This window comes from Nyctereutes procyonoides, unplaced genomic scaffold (assembly GCF_905146905.1).
Source record: "Nyctereutes procyonoides isolate TBG_1078 unplaced genomic scaffold, NYPRO_anot_genome, whole genome shotgun sequence".
Classification (NCBI taxonomy): domain Eukaryota; kingdom Metazoa; phylum Chordata; class Mammalia; order Carnivora; family Canidae; genus Nyctereutes; species Nyctereutes procyonoides.
In genome coordinates this window covers 33,461,744-33,476,827 of record NW_026575020.1, presented here as the reverse complement: position 1 = coordinate 33,476,827, position 15,084 = coordinate 33,461,744, and the positions used below count along the sequence as shown (strand labels likewise).

Here is a 15,084-nt window from a genome sequence, read left to right as displayed (position 1 = left end):
AATTTAATGCTGGCTTGTCAAAGGCTACTTGCCATTATTTATGTTTAACTGCTTACTTACTTATTCATTCATATTCTTTTTAAAGATTTTATTTATTCATGAGAGAGACAGAGAGAGAGAGAGGCCGAGACACAGGCAGAGGGAGAAGCAGGCTCCACGCAGAGAGCCCAATGCGGAACTCCCCAGGTCCCCAGGATCACACCCCAGGAAGGTGGTGCTAAACCGCTGGGCCACCGGGGCTGCCCTATTCATTAATATTTAAATCATGCCCTAAAAAAAAAAAAAATCCTGCCCTACAGAGTACTGCTAGGTAACAGAATTTGGGTCAGTCAGTGGATGTGACCTATGAACTTGTGATGTTAGTGAGGAATGGAGAAAACCAGCCCCTCAAAGATGTGTACCCCAAAGGGGAGTGGATGGAAGCACCTCAGAGCATAAGAGGGTCAATCCACATTCTCATTTTCAAAAGCCAAATAAAAGAAACATGCCCCCAGATCTAGATTTTTCCTCTTTCATATCTGACGCAAAAGCTGTGTTTTCACCCAAAAGCAACACTGTGATGGCACTTCCTACAAGCAATTGGAAGTTTTTTCTTTTTGGAGAGTATTTTCTTTTTGGAAAATAAATAAAGGGCAGGTTTGAGAAAGAAGGTTCTGTGTTTGTTAGTATTTTAAGATGTAAGAGAAAGAGCACAGGTCAATTTGTTTTCACAGTTCACCTTAATTTCATTCTTAAGGTGTTTACAGATAGATAGATGGCTTCTATACGTAGGACTACATATGGACTTCCGCTTAACAGCCATGGATAGCTGCCACTGGCAGGACACATACAGGTTTTCACATCTCTGCCCTAAGCAAGATGCATTACAAGCTGTGGGAGGGCTAAGAGCTATCTGTTTATGAAATGTTCATGGCAGGCACTGAAAATGCCTTTAGAACATATTTTATCTGAAAGTATCAGTTGAACGTATTTTATATGAAATATCAGTTGATCATTCAGACTTTTGGAAAGCCAGTACTGTGTGGCCTTCTAGCCTAGGACTCTTCCAACCTGCAAACCACATCGCCTGAGACGGTTTTATGCACACTTGTCTATGATGTTTACATGCAGGCAGATGCCCTTTGCTGTAACTTGCTATCCATACTCAGGTTTTTCATCTAAAAAACTCAAAGACAACTCAGATACAATTCAGGCACAAACAGAAAAGTTCAGTGTGAAGCACACTACAGATAAAATGGAACCATTATGTTAATAGCAAAGATAACAATAATAATCATATACTAGTACACTATTGGGTTCAGCTCTGGCTCAGTAAGAGTCTCAGGTGATTTCTTAGGGCAATACTCTACCAAGTGAACAAAGCTGCCTTCAGCACAAATGCATCCAAAAAGGATGATGCTAGCTCCGATTCTCTCTTCCCACGGACACACAGAAGGAAGGAGAAGACAGTAGGAAACATTACTTTGTGTGTCAGAGTGAAGCAGCTGATGGCAAAACCTGCCAAATGTGTAGTCGTGGGTGACTTCCACGGTCTCACAGCTGCAGGCCCTCTCCAGGTCACATGAACAGGCAGGGGAGCTCCAGATTCACCATTCAGAATTCTTGCCATTAGGGACCTTGAGGGACAACTTGCTGAAGCTTATACCCTATGTCAAAGGTGAATCTTACAGAACTTGGACAGAGCTTGATTTCAGTAAGATATGTCTTCTATAAATAACGTTTCTTTTAGCCTGAACAAAATTATTTACCAACAAAATACAGGTCAGGCAGATATCATGTATGTTTCAAAGAGTCCCTCTACAAAGCTTCTCCTAAAAGAAATTTAAGTAAACTGTTAAGATTTCTTTAAGTTTCAAGTTCGTAGAATATAGAAATGCCCTAGGGAATAAAGGCCCAGGGTTTAATAGTCTAAGACAGTGGTTCTCAAATGTGGTCCTCACACTGGCAACAGCATCAGCTGGGGATTTATGAGAAATGCAGATTCTTGGGCCTTGCACCATACCTCTGAACCAGAAACTCTGGGGGTGGGGTCTTCGGGGTCATTCCGATGCCCACTAAAGGCTGAGAACCACTGGTCCAGGAAGGAGAAGGATGAAGCCAAGAAACATTAAAAACATATATTTAATACATAATTTTAAACATATTTTGAGGTTCAACGGAAAAACTACATAGTGCATAAGCCTTGGGAAAAAGCCCAATGGACTTCTGCCGGGTGCTAAAGGTACCGGCACAGACTGAAGGCCAAGCCTGACAAGCATTTAGCATGTTACACACCTGAGATCTCCACTTCTAATTTTTCTTTTTTAATATGGCATTTAAGGTTGAATTCCCAGGGAAGTGTAAAGAATCTTTCAATATAAAAGTTTAACAAGATGATTTATAACACAGAGTACAGGTCCATCTTTAAAAGAAGTCTTGGGCCTTGGGCAGCCTGGGTGGCTCAGGATTTAGTGCCGCCTTGGGCCAGGGCGTGATCCTGGAGACCCAGGATTGAGTCCCACATCGGGCTCCCTGCAAGGAGCCTGCTTCTCCCTCTGCCTGTGTCTCTGCCCCTCTCTCTCTTTCTGTGTTTCTCATGAAAAAAAAAAAAAAAAAAAGTCTTGGGCCTTTCCCACCTACTGGTTTAAAAAAAAAAAAAGTTTTTTTAGTAAAACCCAAGTCCATTTTTAAGAGGAATAATCTATCTAGAATAATCAGCTGAGCTGCAGGGTGAGTCCATAAAGTTCGAAGTGAATTTGTATGAATTGTTTGGTAATGATGGGACAGAAAGGGATATTTGGTCTAAACCTTCCTGTAGATTTTCAGAGTGGAACTGAGGAAAGTTAAGAACCACTGACCTATGATTTAGTTATGAGATTAGCAGTTCATGTCATTTATCGAACTGAAAGATGAAATGTTTGGGCTCTGAAGCCAGTCAACAGTGTTCAAATCCCAGCTCAGAAGCTGAGTAAGTGACCTTAGGCCTGTGTCCTCATCTTCCTACCCTGTCTATTAAGGCTGTGGGAAGAGTTCACAGAGATCATACATGTAAAATACTTAGCACAATGTTAGGCACATAAGTACTCAACAAGTATAAACTTGATTATAACAGTATTACTAATAAATAAAATGTATTGCCGGGTACATTAAGGCTTAGCAGTCTCTCCATGTAACAACTTGCATGTGAAACATTGATAAAACTATTCCATGATTTAAAATGGATACACTTCGTGTTTGCTCCTGTGCTCTGTGAATCATTCAAAGCAGCATTGGTCTTACCCAATGCGAGCAGATGTTAATAAGGTCACTACGTCTGTTCTTCCTTATCACTCCCTTCTGGGCCTTCCATCACCAACAGAAAGGCAAAACTGTCCCTTGTTACTCAAATGCTTCATGGTCTCTACTGTCATTATCTTTACGTTAGAAAGTGGAAAAAAAAAAAAAAAGAAAAAAGAAAGTGACCTGTGAGTTGTAGGCCAGTAACGACCATGCCTTGTTTTGTATCAGCAAGGTTTTTGAGGTACTTTACTCATTAGATGACAATCTGAATTCATTCATCTGTTACCTTTTGCTACTTCCCTGGACAGAACAAAAGTTAGCACTGTACAAGAGACAAGAAGAAACTAGCAAGATCCTAAGATCAGATACCTTATTTATATATAAAAAGGTATTCACATCTTTTTGGACGGTTCTTTTTTATTTATTCATCTCCCCCCAAAAACACAGACATCAGATATTAAATGGCTAATTTCTCATAACTACAGGCTTAAAAAGTAAGTTGGAAAAAGAACAATCTGAAATTGTTGATGGCAGAACTCTTTCAAACCAATTTAAATGGCAAAAAAAAAAAGAATATTGTCATGCAAACTAAACTATACTAAGCACTGAGGTGAAAAAACTTGAGTGTGAATGATGCTAATTACACATACATATTTTTTAAAGCAAAAAGCTGCAAGTTTAAATGTTATTGAGTACATTTTGCTTTCATGCTTAATTTCAACTACTTATATGGCAAACAAAACTAAGACAGATAAAACTAACCTCTCAAAGGGAGACTTATGATGAACTTATACGGAATTACATTTTCAAAAAGCATGTGATATAAAAGAAAGGACAAACAAGTCATTACTCAACGGGTCAGGCTAAGCGTCACCAATTTCCTTACTTACTATAAAGCCATTAACACTGGAACTCAATCAATTTAGTCAGAATGTTTAGCTGAAGCCCCAGGAGGACCTGAAATCCCAGAAATTTCGACTCAGAAATACTCTAATTCAAAATCCAACTCTCTTATTCCACAGATGAAGAAACTGAAGCTCAGAGAACTTCAATGGCTTGTTAAAAGTCGAAAGCTATTTGATTTTAAGGAAAGCTTAAAATGGTGTGTTCCTGTCTTCGGTTCATCTGCATCCAAGAGTATACAACGAATTCCAGAAAAAGCTAAGTTTAGTCCACTATGGCTCTGGACCCCAGAAAAGAAAAATCCCTGTACCCCAACAAATGATAAAAGAAGACAAAGCTACAAAATCGAGTCAGCTGTAGTTCAGAGCCCACCCCACTCACTCACCACTACCCACACCAGAGGTGAGACACTATTTTAAGAAGATGCCTCTGCCATAAATTATACATTAAAGGAAAAATAGCCAAATTGATACTTGAAGTCACTGGTCCTCAACCTCCGGTGTACCATAGAATCTTCTATGACTTCTTCCAAAATAATATATATCCAGGGTATCCTTGAAGACCAAAAATGTAGGTCCTCCTACTATGAGGCTAGACATCCGAGCGTGGAGTTCTGACGAACACTACTGCTTGAGATCTCTTCCTGGCAATTTTATTATTCTGTAAATACTAAATAGACAGGTTTATATTTGTTTTGTCCCGTTCAGTTTCAGCTCCCAACTGAAACCAAGCTTGCACAAAAGGCATCAGATTACACCACAACAGTAGCAGTATGGGATGTCTTCGCTTAGCCCAGCGAAGGGAGAGTACAACTGAGTCACAGGACTTGAGACGCTCCAACTTAACGAAGATAAGTAAGAAGGCCAGCAGTCGCCTAAGATTCTGTCTGGCTAGGGATTTAAAAACATACCGCGTCTTTCTGACACCAGGAAATGCATGAAGTGAAGAAAGCTTACATCATCTACCCTTCCAGGCACGTGATGTAAGAGTGTTTTGGATAAGATATTAACTTTAGTAAGAGGATATTTTCATTTTACATCTTCTATAAATACCCTTTAGGTTTACACCGGGTGGTTAGAGGAAGATTCTGCAGCTCCCCAGGGCAATTGCAAAGAATGCTTCAGTGTTTCTGAGGAGCCTCATTTGCCTGATGCATGACTGTTACAGGTGCATTTCCCTGCACAACCCTAAATCAGCTTTCACATTTGCATAATTCCAGGTTTACTCAGGAATGCTCAACTTAAGAATCACAGGTGGTTGCTCAGTAAATCAAGGGCTCCCAGAAGATTCGCTTTCATAATGCTTCTCGGAATTTACAGCTCCGCTTTGCCGGAATGTTTGAATTCAGATGACTCCAAGTTGATCCCAAAATTATAAATCAAAGCATCTCAGAAGAGTATTATTCTATTTTAGTACTTTTACAGCTCTCACTATGTAAAGTGAAGTGCTATTTCTATGCTTTCTATAAAAAAACACAGCAAGGATTTTAGTGGGCCTTCTTTCTGCGGTAAACGCATCAGTTTTACAAAAACACCAAATACTTCCCAGCCTAATTTAGACTAACATATTTACAAGCACAACGCTGCCATCCCAAACAAGGCTAGAGTGAATGCGCACCCAGAGCTCTGCACCTATACAACCCCCGCTTCAAAATTAAACACACACACAGACAAGAGGCGCTTCTTGTGCACACACTCTGGCCACTTAATTCTAATCACTTGTTTAGAATGACAGGCTGGCTTTGCTCAAGTAACTGGTGAAGGAGAGTACAAACAGATGAACCTAAGTCTAAATAATGACAGAGGCACAGTCTTGGGAACCCCCGCGGCATAGTCCTAGACCCCAGTGTCAGCCCTGGCTCAGCTAATCCTAGAGGTGTGACCTTGGGCCAGTAGCCCTAATCTCTCCGGGCCTCCGTTTCTTTGCCAGAGAAGTGGAAGTATTAACAGCGGCCGCCTCTTCCCCTGGTCACAAGGACTGGAGGCGAGGATGGCTGCGAAGCACTTCCACAGTGAGTACTGCACAGGCCCGAGCTGTGGTTATCAGGGAGCCGCGCCCCCCGCCCAGCTCCCCCACCCCCCAAACCCAAAACACGGGAAGCAAGACTCTTGAACGGGAGACACAAAGAGCTTTAATTCTAAAAGGTCTTTCGGACCGCGGGCTCTTCGTCCCCCGGCTCCTCAAATGAATGAACGAGCGCCTAGGAGTGGCTCCGCAAGCAGCTGTCACCTCCGCTGGCTTCAAGGTAACTGCCTTGCACCGTCGGTTAGACGCCAGCAAGCAGCACGCGGGGGCCGAGGCCCGGTCGCCCGCACGCCCCGCCGAGGCCCCGAGCCGCAGCACGCCTCCATTCATTCTCCGGCGCGCCCCCCGCCCCGCGCCCCGCCGCCGCCGGCCCCCGCCGCCCCCCGCCGGCCCCCGCCCGCGCCGCCGCCCCCGCCCCCACCCCCGCCCCCGCCCCCGCCCCCGCCGGAGCCTGTCACCCGCCGACCCACCGACGGAGGCCGGGGCCGGCGAGGGGGCCCACCGCACCGCTGCCCTCGGCGCCGCGCCGGGAGCGCCGCCGTCCCCTCGGCCGCCGAGGACGGGCGAAGCGCCGGTCCCGCCCGCCTCTCCTCCCCGGGGACTCGCCGGCTCCGCGGGGCCCCGCCACAGGGAGGGGAAAGCTCTCCGAACACCCCTTCCCGGGGTTCCCTCTCCGGCCAGCGCAGCGAGCCCCTCGCCCCAGCCCCTCGGGGCCTCCCGGGCCGGGGTCATGGCGCCAGGGCTGCCCCGAGAAGCCCCCAGGAAAAGGAGGGGGCGACACCCCCATACTCACCCACCGTCTCCTCCCCCTCGGCTGTTTACCTCACAGCTCCTCCAGCCTACAGGGCGCCGCCATCTTGGACGTGCAGCACCTCCCCCCGTCGTGAAGCGGCCACGGCCGCTGCGGCCTCCGCCGCGAAAAAGAGTGCCCGGCCGGGCCTCGCCGCCCCCGCGACCCCGGCGACAGACGGCCGCGGCCGGCAGCCCCGTCGGGCGCAAGAGGCCGCCCTGTTCATTGCTGAGGATGCGAGCCCGTCGACAAGGGGCCCAGGAGACTTTGGAAGGGAAGGGGGCGGGGACCGGCGGAAGGATCCCGAAAGGAGGTCGCTGAGAGATCTTGTGACTCCGAAGGAGGCGAAAAGAAGGGCCGGCGCGGCGGCAGGAGCCACGCGAGGGGGCGAGGGGCGGGGCGGAGGTCACGTGCCCGGCCGGGCGGGAGGGGCCGAGCCGGAGGCGTAAACAAGGTGGCGGGGCTGGGTGTGGCTGCGGGGCCTCGGGCCTTCCCTCGGGCCGCCCCCGCCCCTACGCACCCGGGGTCCCCCGACCCAGGGGCTCGGCCCCGCCGCGGAGCCGCGGTCGTCTTTCCCAGGTCGCCGCCGGGGCCCGCGCGGGTGAAGGGTCCGCCCTGGAACCTCGGAGCGGCAGCTCAGCCCGCCCAGGAGGGAGAGGCTGCACCGGGGCAGCCTTCTTGCCTTTGCGGAACATTTGCAAAAGCCCACCTTGCTGACGCTTCGCACGTGGCCACGGCAGCTATGGGAGGCCACCTTCAGCCGAGCAGGCAGCTTTAAGATAAGCGGCCTCGATTCCGTGCCTTCTGCTTCTTAGCCTTTGTGAACCGGACAAGGACTTCTCTGAGCCTCAGTTTCTTCCCCTGTGAAATGGGCTTAATGGTGTTCCCCAAGGGAGGATTCAAGTCCCAAGCGTAGTAAAGGCTCCCCCGGTGATGCCCGACATCAGAGGCCGGATGTGATAAGCACTATGGTACAGAGAGAGTGAGATGAGTCTAAAGGTGGATTTTTGAAAGGTCTTTGAGGGAGCGGGTACCTGTTTGGTTTTAGGTTTTACGAAATAAGCTTCATGAAATAGAAAGGGAGAGGCGGTTGGAAGGAAATGACCCATTTCGGGCCAAAAGCACCAAGGAAGCAAGAGCCAGCCGACAGTAAATGCTGGATGACTTATGGGAATAACAAGTTTTGTCATGGGAACCAGTTGGGTCACAATGCAAGTCAGCCTATGATTTAAGGGGCCAGATGTGTAAGTGGCAGCACAGTGGGTGCTGTCAGAATTCCCAGAGGCCCAGCGTGGTTCCAAGTCTACGGCTGCTGCTAGCTCGTATGGTGCCTTTGTGAGAATTAGAAAGAGACACCCGTTCTGAGCCCACAGCCCATGTGCGCAGAGCCCAGGGTGTATTTCAGCCCTTACCCTCCCACCCCTAAACCTCCTGGTTGTCCCTTACAGCACAACCTTTATAACCATGCTGGCTTATGGGGGAGGTAGGCATTGAGCTGGGGATTCAACCAGACTAACGTGGTTAAAGAAGCAGGGGGTGGGGGTGGGGGGGGGTGTGGAGCCAAGAGTTCTTGATTCACATAGCCCAGAGTCTGGGTGCAGGTTTCTGCCATTGTAGTTAGTGAGTTAGTGTCAGTTTCCTCATCCACTACATGGGGAAGGATAATGCCTACCTAGTGCGGATGTGAAATTGAATCAGTGAGACATTAACATATAACTAGGGTAAAACCTAGTTCAATAAATGATACTAATGTTACTGTGTTAATTGTGCTCATGGCCAGCATCCATCACTCTCAGGAGCTGATCCACCAAATGCTAAATTCTGTGTAGCCGCCCAGCTTGGGGTCCAGCGATGAAAAGGTCTGGGGAGAATGAGAAGGATCCGGTTTCTCCCAGTGCCGCCAGTCCACAAACCATTTCACAGGAATGGACTACTGCCTTTGCATTCATACCAGGGCAGGGACTCAAGTGCATTCAGAGATTTCTGAGTCCAGTGATTGGAACACTCAGGTTAAGGGGTGGAGTTGGGGGCCAGGCACTGCTCCAGAGCTCTGACCCAGGAACCTCCCTCCCTACCCCCAATTTTCCTTGGCTCTCTGACCTCATCCTGCTGGAATGTTCTTCTCTGTGGAAGGGAGCAGTGATCCATGGAGCTCATCAACTGCTGGCCCCCAAGGGGGGCATAACCACATTGTTAACTGTTTATACAGTGTCTGGAAGAAGAATGGTAATTGTTCTCTCCATATGGACCACCAGGGGCTTGCAAGAAGAGGCCAGAAAGAACAGGCAGAAGCAGCCTGGCTACCATCCCCTGCCACTCTTAGTTCGGACTGCCTGGATCTTTTCTCCTTCTCTGGGATTAAGTTTTGTCATTTGCTGAATAGATGTTAATGAGACCACTACCTCCCAGGCACCACCCTGGAGCCTCCTTGTGGCAGGGGCTCCACGGCTGGGCTTTCTCTCTCCACCAGCCATGGTCCACCTCTCTGAACAAAGGTGCTGAGCCGGTACTGGCAGGTGGTGCTACACGGTGACAGACACAGTATCACCTTCAGGCCATAGGCACTGGGCCCAGCCTAGCCAATCAATCCCAGATCCCCATGGTTTAGCCAAAGTGATTGGCCTTTAGACATGTGACTTGAGCTGGACCAATCAGGGTGCTTCCCTGGGTCTATATATGGATGCTAAAACAGAAATTGGGTTGCTAAACTGGGATGAAGAAGCTGTGACCCTCCACCTTCCCATCTCCTCCATCAAGCTCTGAGAAAAGTCCAGCCAAAAGATAGGAAAGACCTATATGGAGACAGATATGAAAAAGAAATATAATTTGCTGTCAGGGGATAAATAGAAGGGTTGGAGAGGAAAATTTTCAAAGTCCTTGAGAACAGAGTTGCTCTGGCCTTCTGAATTCCATGAGGCAACAACTATTTTTGCTGATGCTAGTTTGGGTTGTAGGTCTCTCTCTTTTGCAAACAAAAGGCCTTCCAGATGCAATGAGATCTGAAGGCCTTGGGAAGGACGCCACTAGTTCAAAGAACTTCTCCCTCGGTGCCTTAATTTCATCCATTCCCATGGTCCTCTTGCCTCGGCTTTCAGCTTCTGTATGGCAGCCTCATGCCAGTGACACTGCCTCCAGTGGCCACACATCTCGTGCAGGTCCGAGTCCACATTTCTGGTGGTAGCCTCCACAGCTCGGGATCCTGGTCTCTTCAGCAGCCCCTCGCTGCCTAGCACTGTGTCCAAAAGACAAAGAAGATACGTGTCTAACATATACGACTAGATACGTATATATGCATGTGCTCTGAACTCACGTAAATAGTTTATGTTTCAGATGGCAATCTGTTTCTTACTTTTTTCCCCACTCACCTTTGTTTTGAGACTCTGTGCATGTTGCTTTGTATTTATCTAGCCAGTAGCTTCTAACTGCTAACAGTTATTCAATGATGCAGATCTACCCTGATCTACTGTCTACTCTCCCAGGGAATGACAGCCACAGTACCACCAGAAACAACACTGTGAGAAACATCATTGTCCTTGTTTCCTTATGGACACGGCTGAGAATCTCTTTGGGATGCATATCTAAAACTGGTGAAGGACTTAGGTTTTGTTTGTTTTGTTTGTTTGTTTTTATTTTTTTTAAAGATTTATTTATTTATTCATTCAGAGAGAGCAAAGAGAGGCAGAGACACAGGCAGAGGGAGAAGCAGGCTCCCTGCAGGAAGCCCGATGTGGGACTCGATCCTGGGTCTCCAGGATCACACTGCAGGCGGAGCTAAACCGCTGAGCCACCGGGGCTGCCCTGTTTGTTTGTTTTTAGAGAAAGTGTCTTAGCTTTATTGGGGTATAATTGATTTACAAAAACTTGCACACATGTTGTCCACATCTGGATACCTGTGGACATATGCATATACATGTGATACCATCGCCACAACCAAGTTACTAAGCACATCTGTCACCTCCAAAAATTTTGCACAGGCATACCACCACATTATTCCCCGGAGGGCTGCTCCAGTCTACTCCCCCACTAGAAGTCCATGCAAGTGCCCCCATCCCCGCCAACATTTGGCATTGACTAGCTCTTTCATTTTTTTCAGCATAATAGGGCTATAATGACATGTTCTTGTTTTAACTTACCTCCCTCTATTAGCGAGATAGAGGGTTTCATCATATTCTTGTTTGTTTGTATTTTTTTTTGTTTTTTTAAACTTTTTTATTTACTTATTCATGAGAGACACAGGCAGAGGGAGAAGCAGGCTCCATGCAGGGAGCCTGATGTAGGACTTGATCCCGGGACTCCAGGATCACACCCTGGGCCAAAGGCAGGCGCTAAACCGCTGAGCCACCCAGGGATCCCCCATCATATTCTTGTTAAGCTTGTGGGTTTCTTCTGCTATAAATTGCTGATCCTTATCTTTTGACCATTTTCGCGGTAGTTGACAGAATTACTATCTTTCCCTTGTTGATTTGTGGGGAACACCTTCTCTGTTCTAGCAATGTACCCCTTGTTGGCTACAGATATTCCCAACGTCGCCCCCAATTTGTTATCATCCTGTTTTTAAGATTTTATTTATTTATTCATGAGAGAGACATAGAGGTGGAGACATAGGCAGACAAGGAGTTCAATGCGGAACTCGATCCCAGGACCCCGGGATCATGACCTAAGCCAAAGGCAGATGCTGAACTACTGAGCCACCCAGGTTATCATCCTATTAACTGTATCGTAATTCATTTGAAAGGAGACATTAATCCTGATGTTATCAAATTCATCTTTTTTTCTTTTTGAGATTTACACTTTGGATTTTTTTTTTACTTTGGATTTTTTTAAATATTTTATTTATTTATTAATGAGAGACAGAGAGAGAGGCAGAGACACAGGCAGAGGGAGAAGCAGGCTCCCCTCAAGGAGCCCAATGTTGGACTTGATCCAGGACCGTAGGATCATGCCCTGAGCCAAAGGCAAGATGCTCAACTGCTGAGCCATCCAGGTGTCCCTACACTTTAGATTTTTAGAAAGAAAAGAAAGGAGAAAAAAAAAAAGAATGCTCTTTCCAACCCTTGTCTTAATCAGAAAGGAGAACTGGTCATGGTGGCTACAGGTGTGCAGTACACAGATCAGGTTGTCTGGTGAGGCAGGAGAGGCCCTGGGGAGTTGGAATCCTGGGTTTACAACCCACCTGTGTGGCCTGGATGAGTTGCTGAGCGAGTTAAGTTTCTGCACCCGGAGAATGGGAATGGTGACCATACCTTAACCACCTGATTCAGAGGGTTGCAGGGACAGTCAACCATGAGACACAGAATACCTGCCATAGCATGGGCATCAATAAACATTGTTTTTGCTCTTACCTGCCATATGAATGTTAGGCTGCCCTAACAAAGTGCTATAAGTGGGGTGCTAAAAACAATAGAAATGTATTTTCTCACAGTCCTGGAAGCCAGAAGTCTGAAGTCAAAGTGTGGGCAGGGTTGGTTCATTCTGGAGGCTCTGATGGAAAATGTATTCCATGCCTCTTTCCTGCCTTGTGATGGTGCAACAATCTTGGACATTCTGTGGCTCATAGCTGTGTCACTCATTTCTCTGCTTCTGTTTTCATGTGACCTTCTTCCTGGGTGTCTTCACATGGCCCTCTTCTCGGTATGTGTCTGCTTCTCTTCTTATAAAGATGCTGTCATTGGATTTAGACCCCACATTAATCCAAGCCAGTATGATTTCATCTGAACTGCACTACACCTGTAAAGACCCTATTTCCAAATAAGGTCACATTCTGAGGTTCCAGGTAGACATGAACTTTGGGGAAGAACATTATGCAATCCCCTGTACATGCTTTCAAGGAGCATAGAATCCAGCAGATGGAATGGGAGGGACCAACCATACTGTGATTCGGAGTCAAGTCCAGCCCAAGATCAACTTGCAGTGAGGGCCACTTACTGGTGGGGGAGAGTTATGAACTTTGCTTCTGGATCAGGAGTTTGCTAAATCAGGAGTTTGCTAAATGGTGATGCAGCAGAGGGGCTGTACAGGAGGAAGACCCAGGTGAGCAAAGGCATTCCAGCAAGATAACCTAAGGCTGTTTGCTTGATAAATGGTCAGATTTAAGAGATGTGTGAAATTGGGATCCCTGGGTGGCTCAGCGGTTTAGCACCTGCCTTTGGCCCACAGCTCAATCCTGGAGTCCCGGGATCGAGTCCCACGTCGGGCTCCCTGCATGGAGCCTGCTTCTCCCTCCTCCTGTGTCTCTGCCTCTCTCTCTCTCTCTATGTCTATCATAAATAAATAAAGAAATAAATATTTTTTTAAAAAAAAGAGATGTGTGAAATTGAAGCTAAAAATGTCAGCATATGGAGGGCCTCAAGGTAAATAAGAAACCTCAATTATATCTGGAGGCAGTGAGGGGCCCCTGAAGGTTTGTGTGTTGTCTGTTGGTTTGTTTGTTTTTAAAGAAAATGGAAGCCTGCTTTTATTGATGCACGCATCGCATCGATGGACCTGCAATTGGAAGGGGAGGCGACATTAACATGACACTCGTGGTTTGGTTAACAACGGAAACATGAGGACAGGAGATGGCTTTGCAGGGACATGATGCCTTCACAAGTTAGGGAAACTGCTAGCTGCCTGCCCTCTCATTTCATGTTCTTCACAAACTCCTCTCCCTTCTTGATGGAGGGCTTCAGCTCGGGGATGGCTTCCACTATCATCTTCTCTTCAAAAGGGGAGATCTTGCCAATGCCTAGATTCTTTTTGATGCTCTTTTCCCCCAGCAGTAACGATGTGGAAAAAAAGGCACAGTCTGCTTCCTGGGGATTTAACCAAGGAACATTCGACAACTCCTTCCTTTCCGTTCATTGCATCCACAAGGCAGAAGACAAACCGGGCTCCAGCATACACCATGGGCAGGGTGGCAGAGCCTGCTCCAGCTTTGGCCTTCACCACCTCCATGTGGCCTCCTGGATCCACCCAGTCAGCTGGTCCTGGGGAAAGTCCACCTTGGGAGTGCACTGAGAGATTGGGGAGGGGGGAGGATGACGGTCTTCCCGGCATGACCACCAATGACAGGAACATTGACTCACATGGGATCCAAACCCTTCAGTTCTGCAATGAAAGTGTTGGCCCTGACAATGTCCAGGGTCATCACCCCAAAGATTTTATTGGAGTCGTAAGTTTATGTTTCTTGAAAACCTCCAATGCAATTGGGATGGTGGAGTTGACCGGATTTGAAATGACGCAGATCATGGCCTCAGGGCAATACTGGGTGCCGGCAGCAGTCAAGGTGGCCACAATTGAGGCATTGGTGTTGAACAGGTTGTCCCGTGTCATGCCTGGTTTTCTCGGGACTCGGGCTAGAATAACCACCACATCGCAGTCTTTGAGGCAATCCGGCAGCTGCTCAGGTCCGAGGTAGCCTTTCACGGTTGCTCTGGTCTCGATGTGGCTCAGACTTGTGGCCACTCCGGGCGTATGAGCAATATCGTAGAGGGTCAGGTGGTTCACTAAGGGGTTGTTCTTGAGAAGAAGCGCAAGGGGCTGCCCAATTCCTCCAGAAGCCCCAAGCACAGCTACTTTAGCATTGTTCTGGGTCGGGGTGCTGAAGCTGCGGGGGAGAGCACCGGCAGGGCGGGCGAGGGTGGAGAGCATGTTGGTTGGAGTGGGCAGGGAGCTGAACAGCAGGCGAAGGAACTGGCGGCTGGCAGGTGACACCAATGACCCTGTGTGTTGTCTGTTGAATATTGTCAAAGGTTTAACCTTGACTCAGATGCCTACTAATTCAACTTGGAAATGCTGAGCTGGCTGTCTTTTTGGGCAAATCCCCATCATACCTCTGTTCCTCCCTTGCAGTGCTGTGTGCAGGGCCACATTCCACAGAGGCCCCGTGTTAGTCTCATATTCACCATGACACCTCCCCTGCTCCACAAAGCACCGGAATTCTCAATTAGAGGTTCTATGTTAGTCGTGTCTCCTCTGAAGAATACACAGGGATCATTTTAAGTTTAGATCCCTACCTCACACTCTATGCCAGAATAAACTCCTAAGGGACTAGAGCTCTAAGTGTCGAAAGTAACAACACACAAGTGCTGGGAGAAAACAACGTTAGTGAATTTTTGGATTCAGATGAA

General features: G+C 47.5%; 1 protein-coding gene and 1 pseudogene across 3 annotated transcripts in view; both read right to left on the bottom strand.

Moving 5' to 3' along the window:
* TSC1 (TSC complex subunit 1) overlaps window positions 1–7,063 on the bottom strand; it is a 50,736-nt gene extending 43,673 nt beyond the window's left edge. For 2 of the 3 annotated variants that reach the window (XM_055322122.1, XM_055322137.1), the window contains exon 1: window positions 6,980–7,055. The gene's annotated coding sequence lies outside the window, so the exon portion shown is untranslated. Of the gene's footprint in view, window positions 1–6,979 lie in introns of all 3 variants that reach the window. The other variant, XM_055322131.1, reaches the window with a different exon arrangement.
* Window positions 7,064–13,593: 6,530 nt separating this feature from the next.
* LOC129497211 (malate dehydrogenase, mitochondrial-like) lies at window positions 13,594–14,605 on the bottom strand (annotated as a pseudogene).
* Between the last annotated feature and the right edge of the window lie 479 nt (window positions 14,606–15,084).